The following is a 26,146-nucleotide window of genomic DNA, read 5'->3' on the forward strand; positions in this document are numbered from 1 at the left end:
ACATTGATTTCTTCCTGCTTCCAAGGCAGAATACAGGTACCAGGCAGGAGTTTCCCCAATATCCACCCCTACTCCTCTGGGGACACATTTATTCCGGCTCATCCTAACCTCTTCCTTCCCAGTTTCAGTGGAGATGTTCTTCCCAATAAAGACTGACCCCCCAATTTTTTCCTGTAACCCAAACATCTTTACTCTATTAATACATTTTATTTTAAATTCTTCCTTGTCTGATATTAAGATTGTTACCTCAACTTTCTTTTGGTTTATTTTTGCTAGTATAGCTCATTCCTTTAATATTAAACCTTTTATGTTATTATACTCTGGTAATGTTTAAATATACAGTGACTTCTACTGTGATATGACATACACATTGTTAAAATTACCACATTGTGATGGTAAAAATCTGTGATGGCAGTAAAAATCACAGGGCTTATGGGGTTCCTGGGTGGCTCAGTCGGTTAATGTCTGACTTTGGCTCAGGTCATGACCTCATCAATTTCAAGTTTGAGCCATACATTGGGCTCTGTGCTAACAGCTCAGAGCCTGGAGCCTGCTTCAGATTCTGCGTCTCCCTCTCTCTCTGCCCCTCCCCACTCACGCTCACGCTCTCAAAAATAAATAAACAGTAACAATTTTTTTTTTTTAAAAAATCACAGGGCTTATGAGAAAAGTGGGTTTAGAGGAACAATACTCAAAAACATCATCAGTAGCATATTTTTTAAAAGATAGAAAAACATAGTAGCACAGTTTTATATGTTTTATTCAGTTAAGAAATACAAACATACTGCAAAAGATTTGACATTTTACCTTGAAAACACCTGAAGTTTGCTTGTGGCAGTAGCTGTCAGGAGGGTGGCAGTTCTTAGGACGCTGTGGAAGGAGGGCCATCTGGAAGCAGGTGTGGATGGGTGTGGCTTACAGCACCTGGGGTGAACCGAGGAGCTGATGGATGTTTGGAACACTTGCATCCCGTGTACTCCTACACAGCTTGGTCCACTAGGGTGTCCTTTTCAGTATCCATCCAGTGTTTCTTGCAGACAGAATCATACAAAAGTAAATGTAAATTTTCTATTATGCTCCAAATACCCCCTAATACATCAATCATGTTGGAATAAATTCCCAAGTTTTTAAAAAAGTTTATTTATTTTGAGAGAGAGAGTGTGTGTGTGCATAAGCAGGGGAGGGGCAGAGGGAGAAGATCCCAAGCAGGCTCTGCACCATCAGCACAGAACTTGGTGCAGGGCTTGAACTCACAAACTGTGAGATAGATCATGACCTGAGCTGAAATCAAGAGTCGGATGCTTAAACAACTGAGCCACTCAGGCACCCCAGACCCTATTTCTTTTTTTAATGATTTTTTTTTAATTTACAGAGGATCTGAAGTAGGCTCTGTGCTGACAGAAATGAGCCTGATGCGGGGCTTAAACTCAAACCGTGAGATCATGACCTGAGCCAAAGTTGGTTGTTTAACCGACTGAATCACCAAGGCGTCCCTTATTTCTACCATTTTACTTGGTGTTTTTTATGATGTATTTTTTTCCTCTCTCCCTGTCATTTGTTGAATTTATTTAATTCTTTTCTTTCCCTTTTCCTTTTTTTCCTTTACTGTTTTGGAAATCATTTTGTTTATATTATTTTTGTTGCCATCCTTAAACTCTGTTATTTTTTTTTTAATTTTTGAGTGTAGTTGACACATGTTACATTAGTTTCAGATTTACAACACAGTGATTCAACTTCTCTATACATTATGCCATGCCCACAAGTATAGGTACCATCTATCACCATACAACACTATTACAATATCATTGACTATATACCCTATGTTGTGATTTCTATCCCCATGACTTATTCATTCCATAATCAGAAGTCTGTATCTTCCACTCCCCTTCACCAATTTTGCCCATCCTCCACCTCCCTGCCTTCTGGCAACCATCAGTTTTTTCTCTGTACTTATAGGTCTGATGCTGCTTTTTTGTTTGGTTGGTTTGGTTTTTATATTCCCACATATGAGTGAAAACATAAGGTATTTGTCTTCCTTAGTCTGACTTATTTCACATAGCATAATATCCTCTAGGTCCATCCATGTTGTCACAAATAGCAAGATCTCATTTTTTATGGCTGAGTAATATTCCATTGTGTGTGTTGGTCTATCAGTGGATACCGAGGTTGCTTCCATGCCATCCTTAAATTGTAAAGTGCATACTCTACTCCAGAATTATACCTATCACCCCCCTGCATAAGTACCTTAGAACATTTCCACAAAGAAAACTTCTCCCATATTCCATGTTATTGTTGAAAACATAATTTCACCTTATTTTTGAATAAAACTTTTTAAAAATATTTTTTAGTCAATTATCAGATTGCATTTTACAAGTATCTTTGTTCAATGATTATTCTTCTCACCATTTTTTTCCTGATTTCAATATACTTCTTACTGAAGTGAATCCTTCAGCAATTGCTTGAGGATGTGCCTGCGGGCAATAAATTTCTTTATGAAAATATTCTTATTTAGCCCTTATTCTTGAGTGATCATTTAATCTTACATAGAGTTCTGGGTTTTCTTTCCTCCCTCAGCACTGGAAAGATGGTTTTTCTTTGTCCCTGGCATCTGCTGTTGATGAGAAATCTGCTGTCAGTCTGAATGTCATTTCTTTATAAATAATCTGTGCTTTCTCTTTGGTAGCTTTTAAGGTTTTCTCAATATCCATGATGGCTGAAATTTTATTACAAGTTGTCTAAGTATAGATTTCTTTGATTTATCCTGCTGAGGATTTGGCATATCATTTTTCTCTAAAGACCCACACCAGTTTTTAATATTGAAAAATTGTTCACCAATATTCCTTTAGAAATTCTCTCTCCCTTATCCTCTTTAGGCCCTCCTTGAATGCTGTTTAGATGTATATTAAAGCTACTCATTAGGTTCTAAATATCTTTTAATTTCTTTTTCATATTTTCCATCTCTTTATCCCTCTGTGCTACATTCTGAGTCATTTCTTCAGATATTTCAGTTGGCTAATTCTCTAGCTATCTAGTCTTATGTTTAACCTATTTATTCAGATATTTTTTATTTCAATAAATGTTTTTTATTCTAAATATTTATTTTGTCTACTTGTTCTTTATTCATAATGTCCCACACTAGTCTTAGATATTTTATTCCTTCCCTCATTCCTGTAAATTTTTAAACAAATTTAAAGTCTCTTCCAGAATGCTTTATTATCTGTGAGTTCTGTCATTTTTTGTGCTTTCTGACTCTCATGTTAGGGATTGTCTACCCTCACGCTGTTGCCTCATGTGCTTTGTTTTTTAAGCAGGAATGTTTCCCACAGGACATCCATCACAAGGAAATCTATGCAGCGTTAGATTGAGGTTCTGATTTCTCTGAAATTACTCTTTTCCCAGAATGACTCAGAACAGGTGGCCTGCTTCATGCTCATTCAGAGATATGGCAACCCCTTCCTGATGTCCAACTTCGTACAGAGGGTCCTGTTTCAGTTTAGATCCTTGACTTTAGACCTTACATAAAAAGTTAGTGTCCACAAGATTCCCTATTCCTCTCTTGGATCTTTGTTTACAATGTAGCTCAGCATAATGGTTTAGGATTTTCTCTTCATTTCTGATCCCTAAAAATTTACTTTTATATTTTAAATATTGACTATATGTTTAAAGTAAACTAATTCCAAATTATCTGGCATAGATAGATAGACGATAGTTAACAGACAGAGGACAGAGGTTTTCCTGTGTCTGCTTTGTTTTCCATATTGACCAGAAGTCTTTCCAAATACTATTTATCTGTACCTGACTCCCAAGTCTCTATTTGCAACCCAGCTCTGATGATTGAGCTCTAGAACCATATCCCACCATCTAAAAATCTCCAATGGATATAGCATAATCACCTAAACCCATCAGGTCCAAAATTACTTTTTTATATTACCCAGATCCCAACTCTGCAACTCTTCTCTATATTTCCCTATCTTAATAAATGGTGCCATTGTTGGCCGAGATGACCATCTAAAACCCTGAAAGTCACCTTTGACTTCTCTTTCTACCTATCCCTCTCACTGCAGGGTTAATTCCATCGAGGATGACCAATCATCCTACTTTTCCCAGGATTGAGGAGTTCTAGCGTTTTGAACTCTCACTGCTAAAACCAGGAAGGTCTCAGGCAAGTCAGAACCTTAATTTCACTCCTAAGTATTTCTCAAAATCCTCTACTTCCCTTCATTCACACTGCTTTAATTCAGACAACCACAGACACAAGGACTCCTTTGATGGCTTTTCCTCTAGTCTCCCTACCTTAATCTTACCTTTCCCCACACATTCTCCTTATTATCGATAAAGTGTTCTTTCAAGGAAAAAAAATGTGGCTAGTCTCAAATTAAGTCATTCACTAGCTTCCATTGTTTCAAGGATAATTTCTAACTTTTTAACATAACCCACTACAAATCCCTCGGGAATGTGGCTTCTGCCTGCCTCTCTAGTCCCATTTCCTGATCTCCTTCCCTTTCCCATACACGTGTTCCAGTCATATTGAATGACACATAATTCATCAAATATGCCACTGGATTGGGTGCTTCTGAGCCTTCCAAAGGAAAAGGAGGCTTTCCAGGAAAGTATCTGAACTGCTTTCCTTGGTCCCTTTACCTGGTGACCACCTAATTTTCATCCAAATTTACCTCCAAAATCACCTGATCCCCCTTCCTGACCACAGTCAGAGTAAAATGTCACCTTTGAACACATAATAAATTCTTGGTGCTTGAAGCTATCAAAGTGTTTATCTCATCATGTTGTGTTTGTTTATGTACTTATTTCTCTATCAGACAATGGGATTGTTGAAGGAAGAGGGTATGATTTCTTCTCTGTAACTCTATGGCTTAGGATTTACCATTCTATGTTCCATGAATAAACAAGGTACTGGGAATTTGAGGGTTGAGAAATAGTCCTGGCTCTACTCTTAATTTCTCTGGCCTCAGTTTCCTGCCTTCACTTTGCCTGGCTGCTCCTTCTCATCCTTTGGTTCCAGCTCATCTGTCATTGGCTCTAGGAAACCTTCCCTGATCCCTCAATGCAAGGGTAGGGGCTGCCCCAATGGAATTTCATCACACCCAATCTTACCCCTGTCTGTCCATTGTAAATGCCATCAGTGTAGGATTCACTCTGTCTTGGTCATCTCTGTAGCTCCAGCATCTAGCGTAGGGGATCATCAATAAATAACTGTTGGCCTAATAAACTATCACATGGAAGAAGTTGATTTCTAAGATAACTTCAGGCTCTAACCTGTCAAGCAGAGATAAAGCTCTGCATGTCTATAGTGACCAAGAGGCATTCGTGATGGTTGCTGCCTTTGGAAACCACTCTGAATGTCACAGTGTCAGCCATTGCTGAGGCAAATGCACATTCCATGAGATTTTGGCCAAAAGTAGGGATATCATGAAGCAGAAACTTGGATAAAGAGAAACGGGGTTGTCTAACAATGAAGATAAAAAGAGAAGGGACCCTAATGTTCCTGAGTATGGGAAGTGATGCATACTCACTAAAAGACCTGTTTGCAGCCCAAGCAGGCCATGTGGTTTTCTAACACCTAAGTGCTGGAAGGTTTTCTATCTCCTAAATCTGTGGAAAGCCAAGGTTATACTAGTTTCACTTTATCCACTCCACCTAACTCTGCCACAAGTAACAGGCAAGCCTACAGGTTAGCCCTCATGGGAGAGCAAGTGCTTTGTGTACTCACCCCTTGCTCCTGCTACTGCTGATCTGCAGAACCATAACCATCTCATTCCACTGGCATCCCCACCACCAGCCTGAACCAAACCTCCCTGGATGTCTAGACTTCAGTCTCTTTACTCACTTCTCACTTTGCAAAAAAACCCCATAGCTTGTGCCTCTCTAGTCTACTTTCCCTCTGACAGCACACTCTTCAATAATGGCAAATAGAATTTATTTTATAACCACTGGAAGCACTATCTTGTTTTTTCTATTCCTGCATCAATTTTATTATTCCCCAGAGAGTCACTTTCTGTGTCCTCCAATTACCACCAGAGCTTCTTACCCTTTATCCTCCAGAATACAGCTCTATGCTAGAGTAATTTTATGTCTAAAGAGAATATGGATGATTAAGCCTTGTCAAATAGTTTTCTGAATTTTTCACCAAGAATCACTCTCAAGCCAGAACTCAAACTTTCAAATGGCATGATAAGATTAATACATTTCTTTGGGGAGGATTACTTGGATCCTAAAGATGTTTCTATTTCTTCTTCCTATTATTGTCATGGTCTTTGAATTTCCTCCACTTATGAAGAAGCATCTTAATGCAGAAAAAATTTTTAAAGTAAAATGTAGGTCTGATGTCAACAGGGCTGAATTTAGAACTCTTGAGGGTATGTAAATGATTGAAAAGAAGGCATAATTGAGGAAGAATGGAAATTACTTCTGTGAAGGCTCATGAGTGTGTCCTGAGAGAAGATCAGCTGCAAACAAAATGGGGTGAAGTATTTCACTGAAACACTGTAGGACACTGAGGTGCAAAGAAAGTCATTCAAAGGGGGCATGAACAGCACCCCAACTTCTGATTAGACTAGTTCTCAATGAGGCATGTTGGGGTTAGAGATCTTAGAGGGTGGCTGCTCACTAGTGGGCAGCCGAGATGGGGGGACAATGGCAGGTCTCATGAAAGAGAGCTGGAGCAGGAGTTAAGAAATAGCAAGCACTATGTGATAGCTGACAGGATTCTTTTTCCCACTCCCCTTCACCCATTTTGCCCAATCCCCCACCTCCCTCCCCTCTGGTAAACCATCAGTTTGTTCTCTGTATTTATGGTTCTGTTTCTGCTTTTTGTTTGTTTAATCATTTTTTTAAGATTCCATTAGGAGTGGAATCATATGGTATTTGTCCTCCTCGGTCTGATTTCTTTCACTTAGCATAACATCCCATAGATCCATCTGTGTTGTCTCAGATGGCATGACCTGATCCTTTTTATAGCTATGTAATATTCCAATGTGTGTGTGTTTGTGTGTGTGCATGTGTAAACCACACTTTTATTATCCATTCATCTGTTGATGGACTTAGGTTGCTTCCATGTCTTGGCTATTGTAAATAATGCTGCTGCAACAAACATAGGGGTGCAAATATCTTTTTGAGCTAGTGTTTCTGTATTCTCTGGGTAAATACCCAATAGTGGAAAGATTGGATGATATGCTATTTCTATTTTTAATTTTTTGAGGAACCTCCATACTATTTTCCACACTGGCTATACCAGTTCACATGAGAGTTCCTTTTTCTCCACATCTTAACTAACCCTTATTGCTTCTGGCCTTCTTGATTTTAGCCATTCTGACAGGCATGAGATGATAGCTCATTGTGGTTTTGGTTTGCATTTCCTTGATGATTAGTGATTATAAGCATCTTTTCATATACCTGTTAGCCATCTGTATTTCTTCTTCAGAAAAATGTCCATTTTTTAATCAGATTATTTGATATTGAGTTGTACAATTTCTTGATATATTTTGGATATTAACCCTTTATTAGATACATAATTTACATATATATTTGTCCACTTAATAGGTTGTCTTTTTGTTTTCTCTTGATGTACAAAAGCTTTTTATTTTGATGTAGTTCCAATAGTTTATTTTTGCTTTTGCTGTCATTGCATTTGGAGACATATCTAGAAAAATATTACTATGGCAGATGTGAGAGAAATGACTGCCTGTGTTCTTTTCTAGAATTTTTTGGTTTCAGGTCTCACATTTATGTCTTTATTCCATTTTGAGTTTATTTTTGTGTATGGTGTTGGAAACTAATCCAGTTTTATTCTTTTACATGTAGCTGTCCAGCTTTCCCAGCACCATTTATTGAAAAGACTATCTTTTCCATATTGTATATTCTTTTCTCCTTTGTCATAAATTAATTTACCATATAAGTATGGGTTTATTTCTGAGGTGTCTATTCTGTTCTATTGATCTATGTGTCCATTTTTGTGCCAGTACCATACTGTTTTGATTACTACAGCTTTGTAGTATATCTTGAGATCTAGAATTATTATACCTCCAGCTTTGTTCTTCTTTCTCAGGATTGCTTTGGCATTTGGGGTCATTTATGGCTCCATATAATTTTTGGATTATTTGTTCTAGCTTTGTGAAAAATGCCATTGGTATTTTGATAGGGATTGCATTGAATTTGTAGATTGCCTTAGGTGATATGGACCTTTTAATGATATTTTTTCTTCCAATCCATGAGCATGGAATATTTTGCCATTTGTTTATGTCATCTCCAGTTTCTTTCATCAGTGTTTTTTAGTTTTCATATATAGGTCTTTCACCCCTTTAGTTAAGTTTATTCCTAGATATATTTTTTTATTATTTAAGATTTTTGAAAAAAAAGTTTATTTATTTTGTGAGAGACAGGGAGAGAGAGAGAATCCCAAGCAGACTCCACACTCAGCATAGAGCCAGATGTGGGGCTTGATCTCATGACCGTGAGATCATGACCTGAGCTGATATGAAGAGTTGGATGCTTCAACTGACTTGGCCACCCAGGTATCCTGGTATTTTAATATTTTTGATGCAATTTTAAATGGGTTTGTTTTCTTAATTTCTCTTTCTGTACTTCATTATTAGAAATGTAATGGATGGAATTCTGTTTATTGATTTTGTATCCTATGACCTTACTGAATTCACTTATTAGTTCTCGTAGTTTTTTGTGGAGTCTTTAGCATTTTCTTTATATAATATAATGTGATCTGAAAATAGTGAAAGTTTTACTTCTTGTTTACCAATTTGGATGGTTTTATTTCTTTTTGTTGTTTGATTGCTGTGACTATGACTTCCAGGACTATGTTGAATAAAAGTGGTGAAAGTGCACATCCTTGTCTTGTTCCTGACCTTAGGAGAAAAGCTCTCAGTTCTTCATGATTGAGGATGATGTTAGCTGTGAGTTTTTCACATATGGCCCTGATTATGTTGAGGTATGTTCCTTCTACTTCCATTTTGTTGAGTGTTTTTATCATAAATGGATGTTGAATTTGGTCAAATATTTTTCTGCATCCATTGAGAAGATCATATGATTTTTATCCTTCATTTGGTTGATGTGGTGTATGACATTGATTGATTTGTGAATATTGAACCATCTTTGCAATCTGGGAATGAATCCCACTTGATTGCAGTGAATGATCTTTTTAAAGTGTTGTTGGATTCAGTTTGTTAATATTTTATTAAAAATTTTTGCATCTATTGGCCTGTATGTTTCTTTTTTCTTTTTCTTTTCTTCTTCCTTTTTTTTTTTTTTTTTTTTTTTTTTTGTGGTGTGTTTGTCTGGCTTTGGTATCAGGGTAATGCTGGCCTCATAGAATGTATTTGGAAGCTTTCCTTCCAGGTTTTGAAATAGTTTGAGAAGAATAGGTATAAATTCTTCTTTAAATATGTTGCAGAATTCACTTGTGAATCCATCTGGTCCTGGATTTTTTTTTTTTTTTTTTTTGGTAGTTTTTAAATAGCCAATTCTATTTTGTTAGTTGTAATCAGTCTATTAAGATTTTCTATTTCTTCCTGGTTCGGTTTTGGAAGACTGCATGTTTCTAGAAATTTATCCATTTCTTCTTGGTTGTCCAGTTTGTTAGCATGTAATCTTTCATAGTATTCTCTTACAATTCTTTGTATTTCTGTGGTGTCAATTGTTACTTCTCTCTCATTTCTGCTTTTATTTATTTGGTTCCTTTTATTTATTTGGGTCCAGACTCTTGATGAGTCTAGTTAAAGGTTTGTCAATTTTGTTTATCTTTTCAAAGAACTAGCTCTTGGTTTCATTAATTTTTGTTTTTTTTTTAATTTATTTTTATTATTTTTGTCTCTACATCATTTATTTCTGCTCTGATCTTTATTATTTCCTTTCTTCTATTCATTATGGGCTTTGTTCTTTTTTTCTAGTTCCTTTAGGTGTCATTTTAGATTGCTTGAGTTTTTTATTATTTCCTGAGTTAAGCCTGTTTGCTATACATTTCCCTTTTAGGACTGCTTCACTGTGTCTCTGAGATTCTGGACCATTGTGTTTTCATTTCATTTGTCTCCATGCATTTTTTTTTTATTGCTTCTTTGATCCATTGGTTGTTTAGTATCATGTTGTTTAGTCTCCACATGTTTGTGTTTTTTCCAGTTTTTTTCTTGTGATTTATTTCTAGCTTCATACTGTTGTGGTTGGAAAAGATACATGGTATGATTTCAATCTTCTTAAATTTATTGAGGCTTAACAGCCTAATATGTGATATATATGGAGAATGTCCCATGTGCACTTGAAAATAACGTTTATTCTGTTATTTTTGGATGGAGTTTTCTGTATATATTCATTATGTCCATCTGATCCAATATGTCATTCAAAAACATTGTTTTCTCATTGATTTTGTTTGGATGATCTATCCATTGATGTAAGTGGGGTGTTAAAGTCCCCTACTATTATTGTGTTACTGCCAATTTCTCTCTATGTTTATTAATATTTTCTGTACCTATATACTCCACTTTTAGGTGCAAAGATATTTACAATTGTTATAGCCTCCTGTTGGAATGATCCCTTTATCATTATTCAATTCTTTGTCTCTTATCTTTGTTTTCAGGTCAATTTTGTCTGAGATAGTATTGCTACTCCATCTTTGTTTTGGGTTTGGGTTTTGTTTGTTTGTTTGTTTGTTTGTTGTTTTGGCTTTCATTTGCACAGTGAATTTTTTTTTTAACTTTCAGTCTGTATGCATCTTTAGGTCTGAGGTGAGTCTCTTCAGGCAGCATAAACATGGGTCTTGTTTTTTTATCATTCCTCCACTCTATGTCTTTTGATTGGAACATTTATGCCAATTACATTTAAAGTAATTATTGATAGGTATGTACTTATTAGCATTTTTAAAATTTGTTTTCTGGTTTTGTAGTTCTTCTTTGTTACTTTCTTCTTCTCTTCCTCTCTTTCTTTGTGATTAATGAGTATCTATAGTGTTTTGTTAGGCTTCCTTTCTCTTTATTTTTTGTGTATCTATCATAGGTTTTGGGTTTGTGGTTACCATAAAGTTCATATATAACATCCTAAGTAAATAGCAATTCATATTAATTTGATGGTCATTTAATTTCACAAACATTCTTTAAAAAAACAGAAAAAGATCTTTTTCCCCTTTTTTTCTCTTTGTGTTCCCTTCTCTATATTTGTGTATATGTTGTTATAATTTACATCTTTTTATTCATTTTTTTCTTTTTTTTTAATTTATTTTTAAAAAAAAATTTTTTTTTCAACGTTTTTATTTATTTTTGGGACAGAGAGAGACAGAGCATGAACAGGGGAGGGGCAGAGAGAGAGGGAGACACAGAATCAGAAACAGGCTCCAGGCTCCGAGCCATCAGCCCAGAGCCTGACACGGGGCTCGAACTCACGGACCGCGAGATCGTGACCTGGCTGAAGTCGGACGCTTAACCGACTGCGCCACCCAGGCGCCCCTTTTAATTTATTTTTTAAACATTTATTTATTTTTTGAGAGACAGAGAGAGACAGGACATGAGCAGGGGAGGGGCAGAAGAGAGGGAGTCATGGATTCTGAAGCATTCTCCAGGCTCTGAGCTGTCAGTACAGAGCCTGATGCTGCGCTTGTACTCACTAACCCACGAGATCATGACCTGAGCTGAAGTCGGATGCTTAATCAACTGAGCCACCCAGGCACCTCTCATATTTTTCTTATGTCTAATTATGTCCATTTCATTTCCACTTAAATAAGCCCCTTTAACATTTCTTGTAAGGCTGGTTTAGTGGTGAATAAACTCTTTTACCCTTTGTTTGTCTGGGAAATTCTCTCCTTTAAATCTTGCCAGGTAGAATACTCTTGGCTGTAGGGTTTTTTTTTACCTTTCAGCACTTTGAATATATCATGCCACTCCCTTATGGCTTGCCAAGTTTCTGCTGAAAAATCAGTGGATAGCCTTAAAGGTTTTCTATTGAAGGTAATTTTTTGTTTCTCTCTTGCTGCTTTTGAAAATCTCTCTTTATCTTCAACCTCTGACATTTTAATTCTTATGTGCCATAGTGTCGACTTCCTTGGGTTCATTTTGTTTGGAACTCTGTGCTTCTTGGATATGTATATCTACTTCCCTTGCTAGATTAGGGAAGTTTGCAGTTATTATTTCTTCAAATAATTTTTCTACTACATTCTCTCTCCTCTTTTTCTGAGACCCCTATAGTGCAAATGTTTGTTTGCTTGATGTTGTCCAAGAGATCTCTTAATCTACCCTCTTTTTTAAAAATTATTTTCTCTCTTTGCTGTTCAGCTTGGGTGCTTCCCATTACCCTGTCTTCCAGATTGCTGATACAGCCTTCTGCATCCTCTAATCTAGTGGTGGTTCCCTCTAGTGTTTTTTGTTTTGTTTTGTTTTTAATTTCAGTTATTGAATTTTCAACTCTGATTGGTTCTTTTTAATATTTTTCTATCTCTTTATTAAAAGTCTCACGGAGTTCTTCTACTCTTCTCTAGCCCAGTGAGTATCTTTACAATCATTACTTTAAATTATTTATCAGGTATATTGCTTAACTCTGTTTCATTTAGTTCTTTTTGAGGCTTTTTTTTTTCTTATTCTTTCTTTGGGAGCATCTTCCTCTGTCTCCCCATTTTGCTTGACTTTCCGTGTTTGTTTCTGTGGATTAGGCGAAATGCCTACTTCTTCTATAGTTGAAGGCATGGTCTTGTATATGGTGTCCCCCATGCAGACTGTGTGTGCTTGATGACTTTTGCTGGCTGGGTGTAGCTGTGGCTGAATATGCTAATTACTACTATAAACGGTAGTGTTTTATAGAAAGAATAAAGAAATAATAATAATAATAGAAAATGTAAAAATTTAAAAGGGGGGGGAAGGAAAAGGAAATAAAAAGACAAAAGAAGACAAAATTTTAAAAGTAAAAACAAAAACCAAAAAGCCCACAAAACTGTGGCTTGCTTTCTGTGCCCCAGCACCACAGGGCGATGGGCCCGGTATGGGCTTGTGGCTCTTGAGCACACTGAGGTCCCAAGTTCACCATGCACTGCACCCTGCTCTGGTCTAGAATTTTAAGGTGGAGGAGGGGAGCAAGGTCCTACAGTGCCTTGGCCTTTTTAAACTGTGCGTTTTTTTCTCTGTGCCCCAGCATGAATGGGGCTCGCAAGGGCTTCAGGACCCTGGGCTTGCTGAGGTCACAAGCTCCCTGTGACCATGGAACCCACCAGTTATGGCATCACGGCCCACTAATGATGGCACTGAACAGGCCTCTTAAGGCATCCAGACCCTGCTCCAGTCTGGGCTCAAAGTGGGGGGATGGGAGAGCGTTCCCACAGTTAACTTGGCTCTTTTAAGCTTTTTTTTTTTTTCTTCTGTGTGCCCGCAGACCCTGAGCCTGCTGAGGTGGCAAGCCTTCTGTGACCATCTGTCCCACCAGTTACGGTGTCAGGACACACTACTAATGGTGTTGGAAACCGCCCCTTATGGCGGCCAGACCCCACTCCAGTCTGGACTTTTGAGGTGGGGAGCGGCTGGGGAGCGGCTAGGGAGCGCTCCCACAGTTCCTTGGCCCCTTTTAGTCTGTGGCTTTTTTTCTGTGCTTTTTTTCTGGCGTGGGCCTGCCGACCCTCCGCTCACTGAGGTCGTGAGCTCCCCGTCACGAGAGCTCCTGGTCAGGACTGGAACTGCCCATTATGGTGACCCTGCTCTGGCCCAGGCTTTTAAGGTAGAATTTGGAACATAAACCGCACTGTCCTCCCGCCCCTCTGACCAGGTCAGCTTTCTCTTCCACCGCTCGGCAGAGTTCTAGTGTTGTTTCTCTTGTAGACCGTGGCTTCTTTTCTGTGTCCCAGGCCAGAGAATCTGTTCCGGGTTCTTCAATACTATCCCTCCCCACTGTGGCTCGCAGGGTCGGGGTGGGTTTTCCCTTTCTTACCGTGTCTCCGCCTTGTCCTTCTTCCTGTCTTTGGCTATTCAGTAGCTGTTCCATCAGCCTTCAGATCTCTTCGGGAGGAACTATCCTATTTATACGTGTAAATTCCGTGTGCTCTGTGGAGGAGGTGAGCTCAGAGCCTTCCGAAGTCGCCATCTTGAACTGGAATCTGACAGGATTTGTTAATAAGCGCCTGGGTGGCTCAGTCGGTTTAGCGCCTGTCTTGGGCTCAGGTCGTGATCTTCCGGTTGGTGAGTTGGAGCCCCCTGTGGGCCTCTGTGCTCACAGCTCAGAACCTGGAGCCTGCTTTGGATTCTGCGTCTCCCTCTCTCTCTCTGCCCCTCCCCTGCTCATGCTCTGTCTCTCTCTCTCTCTCTCTCTCTCTCTCTCTCAAAAATAAATAAATGTTAAAAAAAAAAAAAAGACTTCCTGGAAATTTCTAGAAATAACTGGAGGAGAGTTTTCAGGGGCCAAAATGGTTCTTTTAATAATGGATGGGGCCAAGAACCATTGTAATCAGATTTTTTGTAGTTAACACAACCCCACATTTAAGTATGGCTTCTGTAAACGAAGATTATATTTTGGAGGATTTAAGTCCAAGGTTATAGATGAATTCTGAAATAATGTCCATCAGCATAATAAAGTAATCATTTTCCAGAAAATAGAGTCAGGAGGGCATCTGCATCATGACTGCTCAACCACTGACAGAGTCATGCCTCAAAATATGTGCTAATTCCCAAGGTTAGGCCAGTCTTACCCAAGAAAGAGAATAGTTGTTGAAGTTGGTTAATTTCCTGGGGACAAACATTGTTTATGAATTAGGCCGAACACTTCATGGCTATATATGGCCAACATAGAATGGGAAAATCACAAATTTACATGAATTGCTTTAGGTAGGAGAAGTGTCAAATGAAGAGAGGTCCTAGAAGCTATGGATAAGCCAGCATCAACTGAAACCAAATTTGTTACTTTTTTTTTTTTTTAAGTGGAGAAAGAGAGACTCATGATAGCAATTAAGTTTGGATTGATCCAAATCCCCTGTCCTGCTTCATTTCTCTGTGCAGAATCCCTTGGGATAAGCCTCTGTGACAGGCAAGAGGGAAAGCAGTAAAAATTCAGGGAAGAAGCAAATGGTACACCAAATATGCATGTTTGGGGACTCTGTGATGCCTAATTCGTGCAGAAAGAGATTTTAAAATTGTATCTACAATATGCTACTGAAATGGTGCCCTACTGGCAGGTTCCTGACACAGGGAAGAAAAGAAAAATTGTAGAAAGTCAGTGTTTTCTGCACTAGAGGTCATATATAACCTCAAAATTACTAGAGCCTTTGTTGTGACTATCTAAAAAAAAATTCATGGACATTTAACACTGCATCAAAATGCAGGCAAAACCACCTACCAGTTGGAACTATGTCAAAAGTGCTAATCACAAAAAAAACAAAAACAAAAACAGTGAACAAAGGCCAGTAATTGGAGACTGGCCAAAGCAGGCCTATTTGGAACCTGTGACAACAGAGACTAAACAGTGACTTGGTATTGTGGACACTCAGATTGTATTAATGTCTCAAGGCCTCTTTAGATCCTCACTGTCACTTGTAATTAGAAAAAGCAAATTAACAGAAGGAAAAGCCTAAAGACACAGAAGTTCTGCTACAGGCTTAGTGGTAGAAGTTAAAGTGAATATGGCCCAGCAATTTGAGGTCATGTCGGGATTGTTAATCTTTTTAGGGAATAAGAGTGACCAGGCCCCATCCGTATTAGGATTAGCCACCCCCCCTCCCCCACCACACACAAACTAACACCATTCTACTGGAGCAGAGCGGAAGATGGGCACATTTTATCTGATCCAGTGGTCAGAACAAAACACCCTCTGATTGAAAAAAAAATGGGGAGCATTTCAGAAAAGTATCATAAGTAGATTTCTCTTAAAAACTTTTTTACATTGTAGCGAAAATATATATAAAATGCTTTAAACATAAATGAATGGTATATTGAAAAATTATGAGTGAAGATTCACATAACCGCCACCCAGGACAAGAAATACATTGCCAGCACTCAGAAGTCTCCTATATGTTTCTTTTTATATCCCCTAAAAATAACTATTCTCTAGCATTTTTTGGTAATCACTTCTTTTTTAGTTTCTGTATAGTGTTACCACTTAAGTATGCATCCTTAAAATTATAATTTACTTTTGTTTGTTTTTGAAATGTATATGGATGGAGTTTATCATGTATAGTTTTTTGTATCTTGCTTTCTTTCCATTCAGTGTTATGTTCATAAGATTCATTCATGTTTTTGTGTGTGCCTTCATTCATTCTATTCATTCCATTCATTCACTGTGTATCATTCCATTGTACACCCACAGCACAATTTGTCTATATATTCTACTGTTGTACATTTATGTAGTTATAGTATAGGACAAATATGAACAATGCTAGCAAATGTGAACAATGTTACTATTAACATTCTTGTATGTGTACAAGAATGGTACTCATCTGCTTGTCTTTCTCTGGTATATCCCAAGGGGTAGAATTACTAGGTTACATGGTTAGTATATGTATTACTCAAAGCTTTCCACAGAAATAGAACCAATAGGATGTTTATACACTTATATAAATTAATATATATAGGTATACTATCTATTATCTAGCTACCTAGCTATCTGTTGAAAGATTTTAAAGCACTGGCTCACATGATCATGGAGACTGGCAAGTCCAAAATCTGCAGGATGTACCAGCAGGCTAGAGACCTAGGAAATGGCTGATGTTGCAATTCAAGTCCAAAAGCCATCAGCTGTAGAATTCCCTCTTGCTTGGAGGATATCTGTTTTTTATTCTACTCAGGCCTTCAACTGATTAGATGACCCCTACCCACATTATGGAGGTCAATCTGCTTTACTCAGAGTCCACTGACTTAAATGTAAATCTCATCTAAAAACACGCTCCCTCACAGAAACCGCCTGGACTGCCGCAACAATGTCTTAACTGGATCCCTGTCTCACGTCTTACACACTCCAATCTTTTCTGGACTCCGTGGAGCCAGAATGATTTGCTAATAAGTATCTATGAAATTATCACTCCCCTGCTTATAACACTTTGACATAAGATAAAGTCCTTCCTCCTTACTATGGTTTACAAGGCTTTGCATGATAGCAGCCCCTAGCTGGTTTTCCTTTACTCCCGTCCACCTCCTTCATCCCACATTGCCCTCACAAAGATTCAACCACAGAACACTTCTGTCACTTCTGAAATGATTCACTTTCTTTCTAGCCTCCAGGCTTTCACACAGGTAATCCCCTCTGCCCAGAATACTCCTCACATCTGTTCATCTGACTTGACTCCTAATCCTTCAAGTTCTCAGCTAAGCAGAGACAATACTCTGTACTCATCAAGTCCAATTTCATATTCCCTCTTCTGGGACACACACAGAAGTACACTTCTCAGCCCTAGCGATTAATGTTAGGTGGAGCCATATTACCAGCTTTAACCAATGAAATATGATCAGAAGTGATATGTGTCATATGCATTGTGAGGCAGTTGAAAGCTTCTGCCTGGTTCTCATGTCTCTTGGCTTCTCCTATCCTGGAAAACTGAGAGCCTCATATTGAGAAGGCAGAGATGTAAGATTGAAGAAGTGGGATCTCTGAGTGGTCATAAGGAGGAGAGTCATCCAAGCTCACTGCAGGCTTTGTGAGCAAAAAACCAGGAAGCATTTTGTTAACTCACTAGGTTTCGAGAATGTCTGTTGCCATAGCATGGTCTAGTATCCTCTGGCTAATAGAGAAAATGGTATTAGTAATTGGGTACTACACAGAAAAACCTAATATATGTCACATTGGCTTAGCAGATGGGTGGCAGAGGTAAGAAAATTGACACTCAAGGCTAGGAAATGTTAATTTATGTTATAAAGAGGAAAAATACTTAGTCAATTTTTTTGTGTGATTAATGGAGTTTTGGTTCTCATATGAGGAAACGATTGACTTAATTTTTTCAATTTTTTAATGTTTATTTATTTCTGAGAGAGTGAGAGAGACAGAGCACAAGCAGGGAGAGAGGGAGAGAGAGAGAGGGAGAGCACAGAATCGAGGCTCAGAACTGTCAGCACAGAGCCCGACACGAGGCTCGAATTCACAGATCATGAACTGAGCCAAAGTCGGACGCTTAACCAACTGAGCCACCCAAGCACCTCTCTCATGGAAAACATTGAAAGGAAGAAACTTAGTAAATATGTGTTGAATATTATTTGGCTATGTTTGGCAAGGAATTACAAGAAGAGGTGAAATCAGAAAGGGATTAAGCAGAAATGAAAGGGAATAAATAGTACAAAAATTCATGGCCTGCAAGAACTAGAAAAGCCAATTTCTTTTATACCCAAACAGGAATAGATGGTGTTAAGAAAGTCTTGGAGTGGCAAAGGCCCATTACAATTCAGTCTTGTCAGAGATCAGATTAACTGTGAAGCCTTTCCATAGAAATTCAAGAGTCTCCATTAAGAGAGTTTAGGGGATAATAAAGCAAAGAAAAAGAGCAGATATGTCTTATCAAGTACTGCAGGTATAGGTACAGATATAAAGAACTGATCAGAATCAAATAGATATGTTTTGGAAAAGGCTTAACTGTTTAAGAAATCAGTAATCAAGGGGTGCCTGAATGGCTCAGTCTGTTAAGCATCTGACTCTTGGCTTCAGCTCAGGTCATAGTTCCACGGTGTGTGGGATTAAGCCCCACATCAGGCTCTGCACTGACAGTGTGGAGCCTGCTTAGGATTCTCTCTCTCCCTCTCTCTCTGCCCCTCCCCAACTCAAAATAAATAAAGAAACTTAAAAAAATCAACAGTTGAGAAAAAAGAAAGAAATTGTGGTTGTTCAAGACTTAAAAAGACACTTGAATGCCATCTCACAAGAGTAACAACTGTGCAGTACTCAAGGAGGATGTAGTCCTCGGTGCACAATTTAGATGTGGCCATAAAGGAAGATGGAAAAGGGAGGAAGCTCCAGGAAGGCAGTAACTAGGAGCCACAGGCCATAGGGAACTCGGGACTAGGACCAGGGCCTCATCAAGGAATCCTCCTTACCCCCAGGTCAGAGTTTCTCAGACTTGGCAATATTGACCTTTGGGCCTGGTAGGTTTTTGTTGTGGGTTATGCATTTTAGGATATTAACAGCATCCATGACCTCTGCCCACTAAATGCCAGTAGTGTCTCTTCCCCAGTTGTGACAACCAAAAATGTCTCCAAACATTGCCAAATGTTCTCTGTTGCAAAATTGCTCCTGGTTGGAACCACCATCCTAGGTTGGAGGAACTCCATAAGGTCCGCAAAGCAGGATTTTTTAGACTTGCCATTGAGTAGTGATGACTGCGTGTTTCTTATTTTCTCCTTTCCAAATGAGAATGTTATGATTATGTTTTCTCCTATCCAATTTTATAATTGCATATAGGGTATAGGGTGAAAACACAGATATTTGTCTATTTTTAGTTCATATGTCTCCAGACCAATGGAATCCACATTCATACCTGATTTATCCAGAGATCCTCTATCCAGTTTGATGCTCTAACTGGATGGGATACTGAATTAACTCCCTTCAGGAGTGTATTCTGTGTGTGAGAGGAAGAATGAAATGAATATATGGTGACCAGAAGGATCAACTGTGCCAGAGACAATACTATGCATTCAAAAATTCTATTTTACATTTCTTCTTTTTAGGTACATGGTAACTACTTTGCAGCTTGGTGCTCTAACTGGATGGGATAATGAATTAACTTCCTTGGGCAGTGTATTCTGTGTGTGGAAGGAAAAATGAAATGAATATATGATGACCAGAAGGATCAATTGTGGCAGAGACAATGTTATGCAGTCAAAAATTCTATTTTACATTTCTTCTTTCTGGGCACATGGTAACTACCTTGCAGCTTGGTACAACCGTGTGACTAGTTTTGACCTAGGAAATACTTCTTGCAAAAGCAAGAAATAAAATTTTATTTTATTTGGGACATAGAGACTGTTTGTTAGTATAGCATGACCTAGCTAGCTCAGATGTCACTCCCCTTGTGACGCTGCTCTGACTCCCCAGCCCTGGGGCAGGTCCCCTTTTTATATGCTCCATGCTTTTTCGAACATGGTGCTTATCATGCTATATTGTCTTTGCTATTTATTTGCCCCTCTGTTGAGGACAGGGATCATACTTACTTTATTTACCATATGTATCATGGAGTCTGGCACTCAAATATTTGTGGAGCAAACCAAAGATGATTATTAATCACAGATGAGGTTGAAATTCATTGAACAGATTATAGAGCCAGCTGTTATATATTTTCATAGTCCATGGAATTGGTAGGAGAGAAAAAGCCTTAGCTGGAGCAAACACTAATACCTTTAAAGGCGGTGGAAGATGGGATATTTCATTATGTTCTCCATTAATCACAGTAGTCTTCATACTAGAACATGGAGACAAGCAGGAAATAAAATAACTCCCAAATCACTTTCATCCCAAGTACTGTTCTAGAAAATTCCATGAACAGACTTCAGACAGATTTAACTTTGATGAGCTTTCAGTTTCTGAGATGTGAAGGAGAGATGGAAACAAAGTGCTTAGAGCAGTAGCAAGACAATTTTCTCCACAAGAATGTGGTATGGGGTGTGTTCAAGTCAACCTGCACACCATAAAACTAAATGACTCAAGCATTCAAGGGAAGATCTATTGACAATTAATGATCCGAGGAATCATATTAAGAACTGATGTTTAACTGGATCATTACCAAAACCGACAGACCATGGGCCTTCCCATTGTGGTGGTGAGAAAGAAGAAACAGTTGGATGTATGTAGAATACCATGCTTTTAATTATATGATTAATATTGATGATTACAGAGCACCCTGTGGTACAAGATGTACTGGGTTATTTGATAAGAAGCAAGCAGTCCACTGTGTTACTATTTCAGAGTAGATACACCAGATGCACATGGGTCTTGAAGACAAGGAAAAAAATAGCCTGCATTTTCCTGGAAAGCTTTTATCCATTTAAGAAGGTGTCTGAAGAATTCCAGAGCCCCTCTCAATTTGAATGCTTAATGAAGAAGGTGGTAGATGAAAAAACTACTTGATGGCACACAGAAAGACATTAGACAGGCAAAAGTCCTAAATCACCTGGTTGAAATTTCTTTGAAATTATCCTTGACCAATGCCAGTTTTATCTAGACTTTATGAAATATATTAAGTATAATAGTAGTCCAGGTAAGAGTGGGAACTGTCTCCGAAAAGATTTCTGCTATTACCTTCTGTCCATGTCTTAACTACTGTTGATAGTTAAGGCCCCTGTAAAGTTCTAAACTAAAGGGCTCTGTGGAAGTTTAACTCAAGGGATATTTGTGAGGCAATATTTCAATATTACAAAGTTATTTTTAAATCTGAGACAGGCATCAGGTCCAAGCAGGATCAATACTTAGGAAATTAAGTCGGAAATGTTTTCCCCTTTTTGGAGGCTAGTAGGAAGAGGAATATGAGGGCTTTTTATGCTTTGCTTAGCTCAGGCTCCAGTGGAGGCATTAGCTGATCCTCACAAGCCTTCCTTTTTAATTTTTTTTTAAACTACTGCCAGTAACACTGTATTAGGAAGATGAAAGGAATAAAATGCCCATGGTTCCGCAGGCACGCGTCTGTCAGCATGATTTGACACCATGTCTATAGGATAGAATTTTGGCTCTAAAGTGGGGGATCAGTTCTCTTCATAGATATTCACTGACAAAATACCCCTTACCTATGTGCTTACTAGTGCCAGCTTGTCACCTCAGACAAGCAGATAGAAGCCAAAAGTCATCAGGGTGGGAACAGATAAGGACCCTAAAACTATGCGCTTCTCTGGGCTCCTCTCCCATGAGACAGGGGCACTGGCAAAAAATCGGAGCAGCTACTTAGCTGCTGTGCACTATTAAGGCTAATAACAATGGTGGCAGGACAGAGTATATAGGTACTTTCTGTATATGCTGATCATTTTTTTAAATAAAAAACCGAAAATGTCTCTAAAATATAAAGTCAATTAACTTTAAAAAGTTGAAACACGGCCATACTTGTTAAATAGGCACTGCCCATTGCCCAGTAGCTGCCTCCCTCTCCCACCAATCACCTTGACCCCTCTCCCTCAAAGCTTTTGCCTTTTCTTAAGCAGTGGTTAAGAGGCTGATGAACTGAGCAGAGGTGTTAGTAGTTTCATGGTGTTGACAAGACAAAAAATGGGGGGTTGGGCAAAATGGGTGAAGGGGAGTGGGAGATACAGGCTTCAATTATGAAATGTTTAAGTCACATAAAGAATATAATCAATGATATTGATATAGAGATATATGGGTACAGATGGTAGCTATACTTGTGGTAAACACAGCATAATGTATAAAATTGTCGAATCACTGTGTTGTACACCTGAAACTAATATAACATTGCATGTCAAGTATACTAAAAAAATTTAAAAAATAAAGGAATGCCCACACAAATGGACTTCAGTGCTCACAAAGAAGGAAGGACCCTTGTAAATGTCCAAGGATTCAACATGGACTCCCAAAAAACATTACTCAAGGAGTGATGATGAACGGAGAATAGACCAGACCTCACAAAGACCAAACTGTCACTTTCAATCAGCTCAAGCCCTGATTGGATTAAAGTCATTCTAACCACACGCCAGGAGCAGAAATAACTCCTGTCTGGGGGAATATAACATTATCCAATGCCTAAAATTAGCTCTATAATTTTGCAGACACCTTTTATGTCATACAATGAAAATAATTAAGCATGCAAAAAATACAAAAATTGACCAAAAATCAAGAGAAAAATAGCATAAACAAACCCCCAGGATATCAAAATATTATAATTATCAAACATGGACATTAAAGATATTATACTAATGTGTTTAAGATATTAAATAACAAGATGAAAATTTTCAGTGGAGAACTGGAAACCATGAAAGAAATAAATGAAGATTCTGCAACTAAAATATAAAATATATTCTGCAAATACTAACCAAAATAAAGGCACAGCAATACCAATATCAGACAATGTAGATTCAAAGGAAGGAAATGTTAATGGAGATGAAGAGGTGTATTTCATAATGACAAAGGGGTGAAGTTAACAGAAATATACACATATTTATCTTAAATTTGTCTGCACCTAATAATATAGCCATGTCAAAATATATGAAGCAAAACCTGACAGAATTAAAACTGTATTTATTCCTTTCAGTGACTGTATTCATAGAAATTCCAGAGGATTCCAATGAATTTATCAGAGTTATAAATATAAAATAAAAACACAAAGATCAATTGTATATCTATATACAGCAGCATTTAGAAAGTAAAATTTGAAAAATTTCCACTTATAACAGCATCAGAGTGATCAAACATCTAGCAGTATAGCCAATGAAAGACGTGGAAGACCTCCCTACTGGAAATTATGAAACTTAATTGAGAAACATTAAGAAGATCTAATTAATTAGAGATACACTACATTCTTGGCTTGGAATGTTCAATATCGTAAAGATGTAAATCCTTTCCAAATTAATCTAGATATCCAAAACAATCCCAATTTAAATTGCAGCAGAGTTGGTTTTTTTGGTAAAAACTGATAAATTCCAAAATTTGTGTGCAAATGCAAATGGGCTATAAGAATGGCCAGGACAACTTTGAAGAAAAAAAAAATTGAGAACTTATACTGCTGGATTACAAGACAGCTTATTATAGATCTATAGTGGTGCTGGGGCAAGGATATTCAAAAGGTCAATTGAACAAAATAGAGAATCCAAAAACAGACTTTCACATACAGAATTACTTGATTTATGGCAGAGGCACCATTGAAAACAGTGAGAAGGAACATTCTTTTAGGTAAACTGTTCTAGGACAATTCAATATCAATGAAGATGAAAATGAATCTTAACCCTCTACTTCATACCATTCATATTAATCAATTCCAAGTAGCTTATAGATCTAGATGTAAAAGTTGAAGCAATCAAGTTAATGGAAGATAACATGAGAACATCTTCATGATCTTGGGGTAAGCAAAGATTTCTTAAAGCACGAAAAGCATTGACTAAAAAGAGGGGGAAAGGTGATAAATTGGGATACATTAATTTTAGGAATTTCTGGCCATCATAAAGGCAAACTACAGAATACAAAAAGATTTGCAATACATATAACTGACAAAGGACCTATTTCACATAAGAGTTCTTACAAATCAGTAAGAGAGAGAAACTGATTTTTTAAAAAAATGAACAACCAGAATGGACACTTTCCAAAAATTGTATGAAAACGTGCTCCACCACATTCTTTCATTCATGCATAAAACACAAACTAAAACCACAGTGGGGTACCCATGATGCATAACCCACTTGTCAGAATGGCAGAGATTAAGAAGACTGACAATACCATTTATCTGCAAGGATGTGGAGCAGCTGGAAAACTCATGTGTGTTGCTGTGGGAGTGTAGCTGTCACAAGCAACTATGTGTTTGTTAGTATCTACTAAAGCTGAGCATATGCAAACCTGTGACCCAGTAATTGTATTCCCAGGCATATTGCCAACAAAAATGCATGAACATGTGCTTAAAAAATAGTGACGTTGTTCTTATTGCCAGAAACAAAAACTAATCAAGTGTCCATCAACAGTAAATGAATAAACTAGTATTTTCAAACAATGGAATGTCATATGGCAATAAAAACGAACTCCTGTTACAAACAACATTAATGAATCTCACAATTGTAATGTGGATGAAAGAAGCTAGGCATAATTCCATTAATTTAAAATTCAAAAACATGCAAATTGAATCCACAGTTTTAGAAGCTATGGTAGTAGTTACCTTTGGAGAGGGTATAAGGGGGTCTCTGTCATGCTGGTAATAGAATATTTTTCCCTTAGGTTGTGTATCACAGATATGTTTACTTTCTGTGATTTATTGAGTTCTGCACTTATGATGTGTGTCCTTTTCTGAATAGATACATACTTCAATGAAATTGTATTTAAAAGATAAATAATGGTACACATTTTCATTTCAAGTATTAGATGGTCTTTAACTTTTCTCCTAAAATATTCTCCAGTAATAGAACAGAAATACTTAAACAGTTAGAACAACTTAACAGATCTGAAAATATTCTCCAGTAATAGAAAATAGTGATTTTCTTTAAGAAATGAGAGGTATACAAAGCCCTGTGAAAATTTTGTGTCTGTAAAATCATAGAAGTCTGTAAAAGGTGCCAAGGAGTATGTGTCATTTTTACATTTATTTTAAAGTAAAAAATATACATATACACTGAAGCTAAACTTCCAGTGTGAACGCGACAGAAAACAGCCTTAACAATGCAGAACTCTACCTATGAACTCTTTCTGAAGAACTCACTACAGAATGAGCTTCTTTCAACCTAAAGATTAATGCAGAAATTTCAGCAAAAGGACTGATAGTGACCACTGAATATATTTCATTATAGACCTAAGACCAAAACAAAAAGTGAAGATACATGTCAAAGAATTATGAGTACATGTTAAATATGTGGTCAAAGTAGAAATAACACAACTTTCCAAAGTGGGAGAAGGCAAAAAATAAAAAGGGAGACGTACTAACAGATTAAGCCATATGACTTTGCTGATAATCAGCCATATTTTACCTACAAAGACAACAGGTTAGTATGGCTCAATTGAATAGGAAAGGCTCATAGATCACTACCTGGGTAACAGGTAGAAGACTTACAATGTCATTTAAAGCTGATAAACCACATTGCTACAAAAGGCCATATTTCATTCTTTCTGTTTTCACTCTTATGTGGATCCTGAGAAACTTAACAGAAGACCATGGGGAGGGGAAGGAAAAAAAAAAGTTAGAGAGGGAGAGAGCCAAACCATAAGAGACTCTTAAAAACTGAGAATAAACTGAGGGTTGATAGGGGGTGGGAGGGAGGGGAGGGTGGAGGGGAGGGGAGGGTGGGTGATGGGCATTGAGGAGGGCACCTGTTGGGATGAGCACTGGGTGTTGTATGGAAACCAATTTGACAATAAATTTCATATAAATTTCATGTAAATTTCAAATAAATAAATAAAGCTGATAAACCATATAATAGAAGCCTATATGTGCCCAAAGAGGCTAAGAACATTATAAAAGGTACCAGTATAAAGGTAGCTACTGGAAAAACACACACAAAAATCTTTCTATACAACACACTAATATTTTTAAAGCAAACAGACCATAAATATAACATATACATTTGCCTAT

General features: G+C 37.7%; 1 protein-coding gene across 1 annotated transcript in view; it reads right to left on the reverse strand.

The window, feature by feature from the left end:
• Positions 1–11,457: 11,457 nt before the first annotated feature.
• The window catches only part of POLE4 (DNA polymerase epsilon 4, accessory subunit), a 267,669-nt gene continuing 252,980 nt past the window's right edge, over positions 11,458–26,146 (reverse strand). Inside the window, exon 6 of the transcript XR_015249096.1 lies at positions 11,458–14,080. The gene's annotated coding sequence lies outside the window, so the exon portion shown is untranslated. The remainder of the gene's footprint in view (positions 14,081–26,146) is intronic.

The sequence above is a fragment of the Puma concolor genome, chromosome A3 (assembly GCF_028749965.1).
Source record: "Puma concolor isolate L17-30 chromosome A3, mPumCon1.1.hap2, whole genome shotgun sequence".
NCBI lineage: Eukaryota > Metazoa > Chordata > Mammalia > Carnivora > Felidae > Puma > Puma concolor.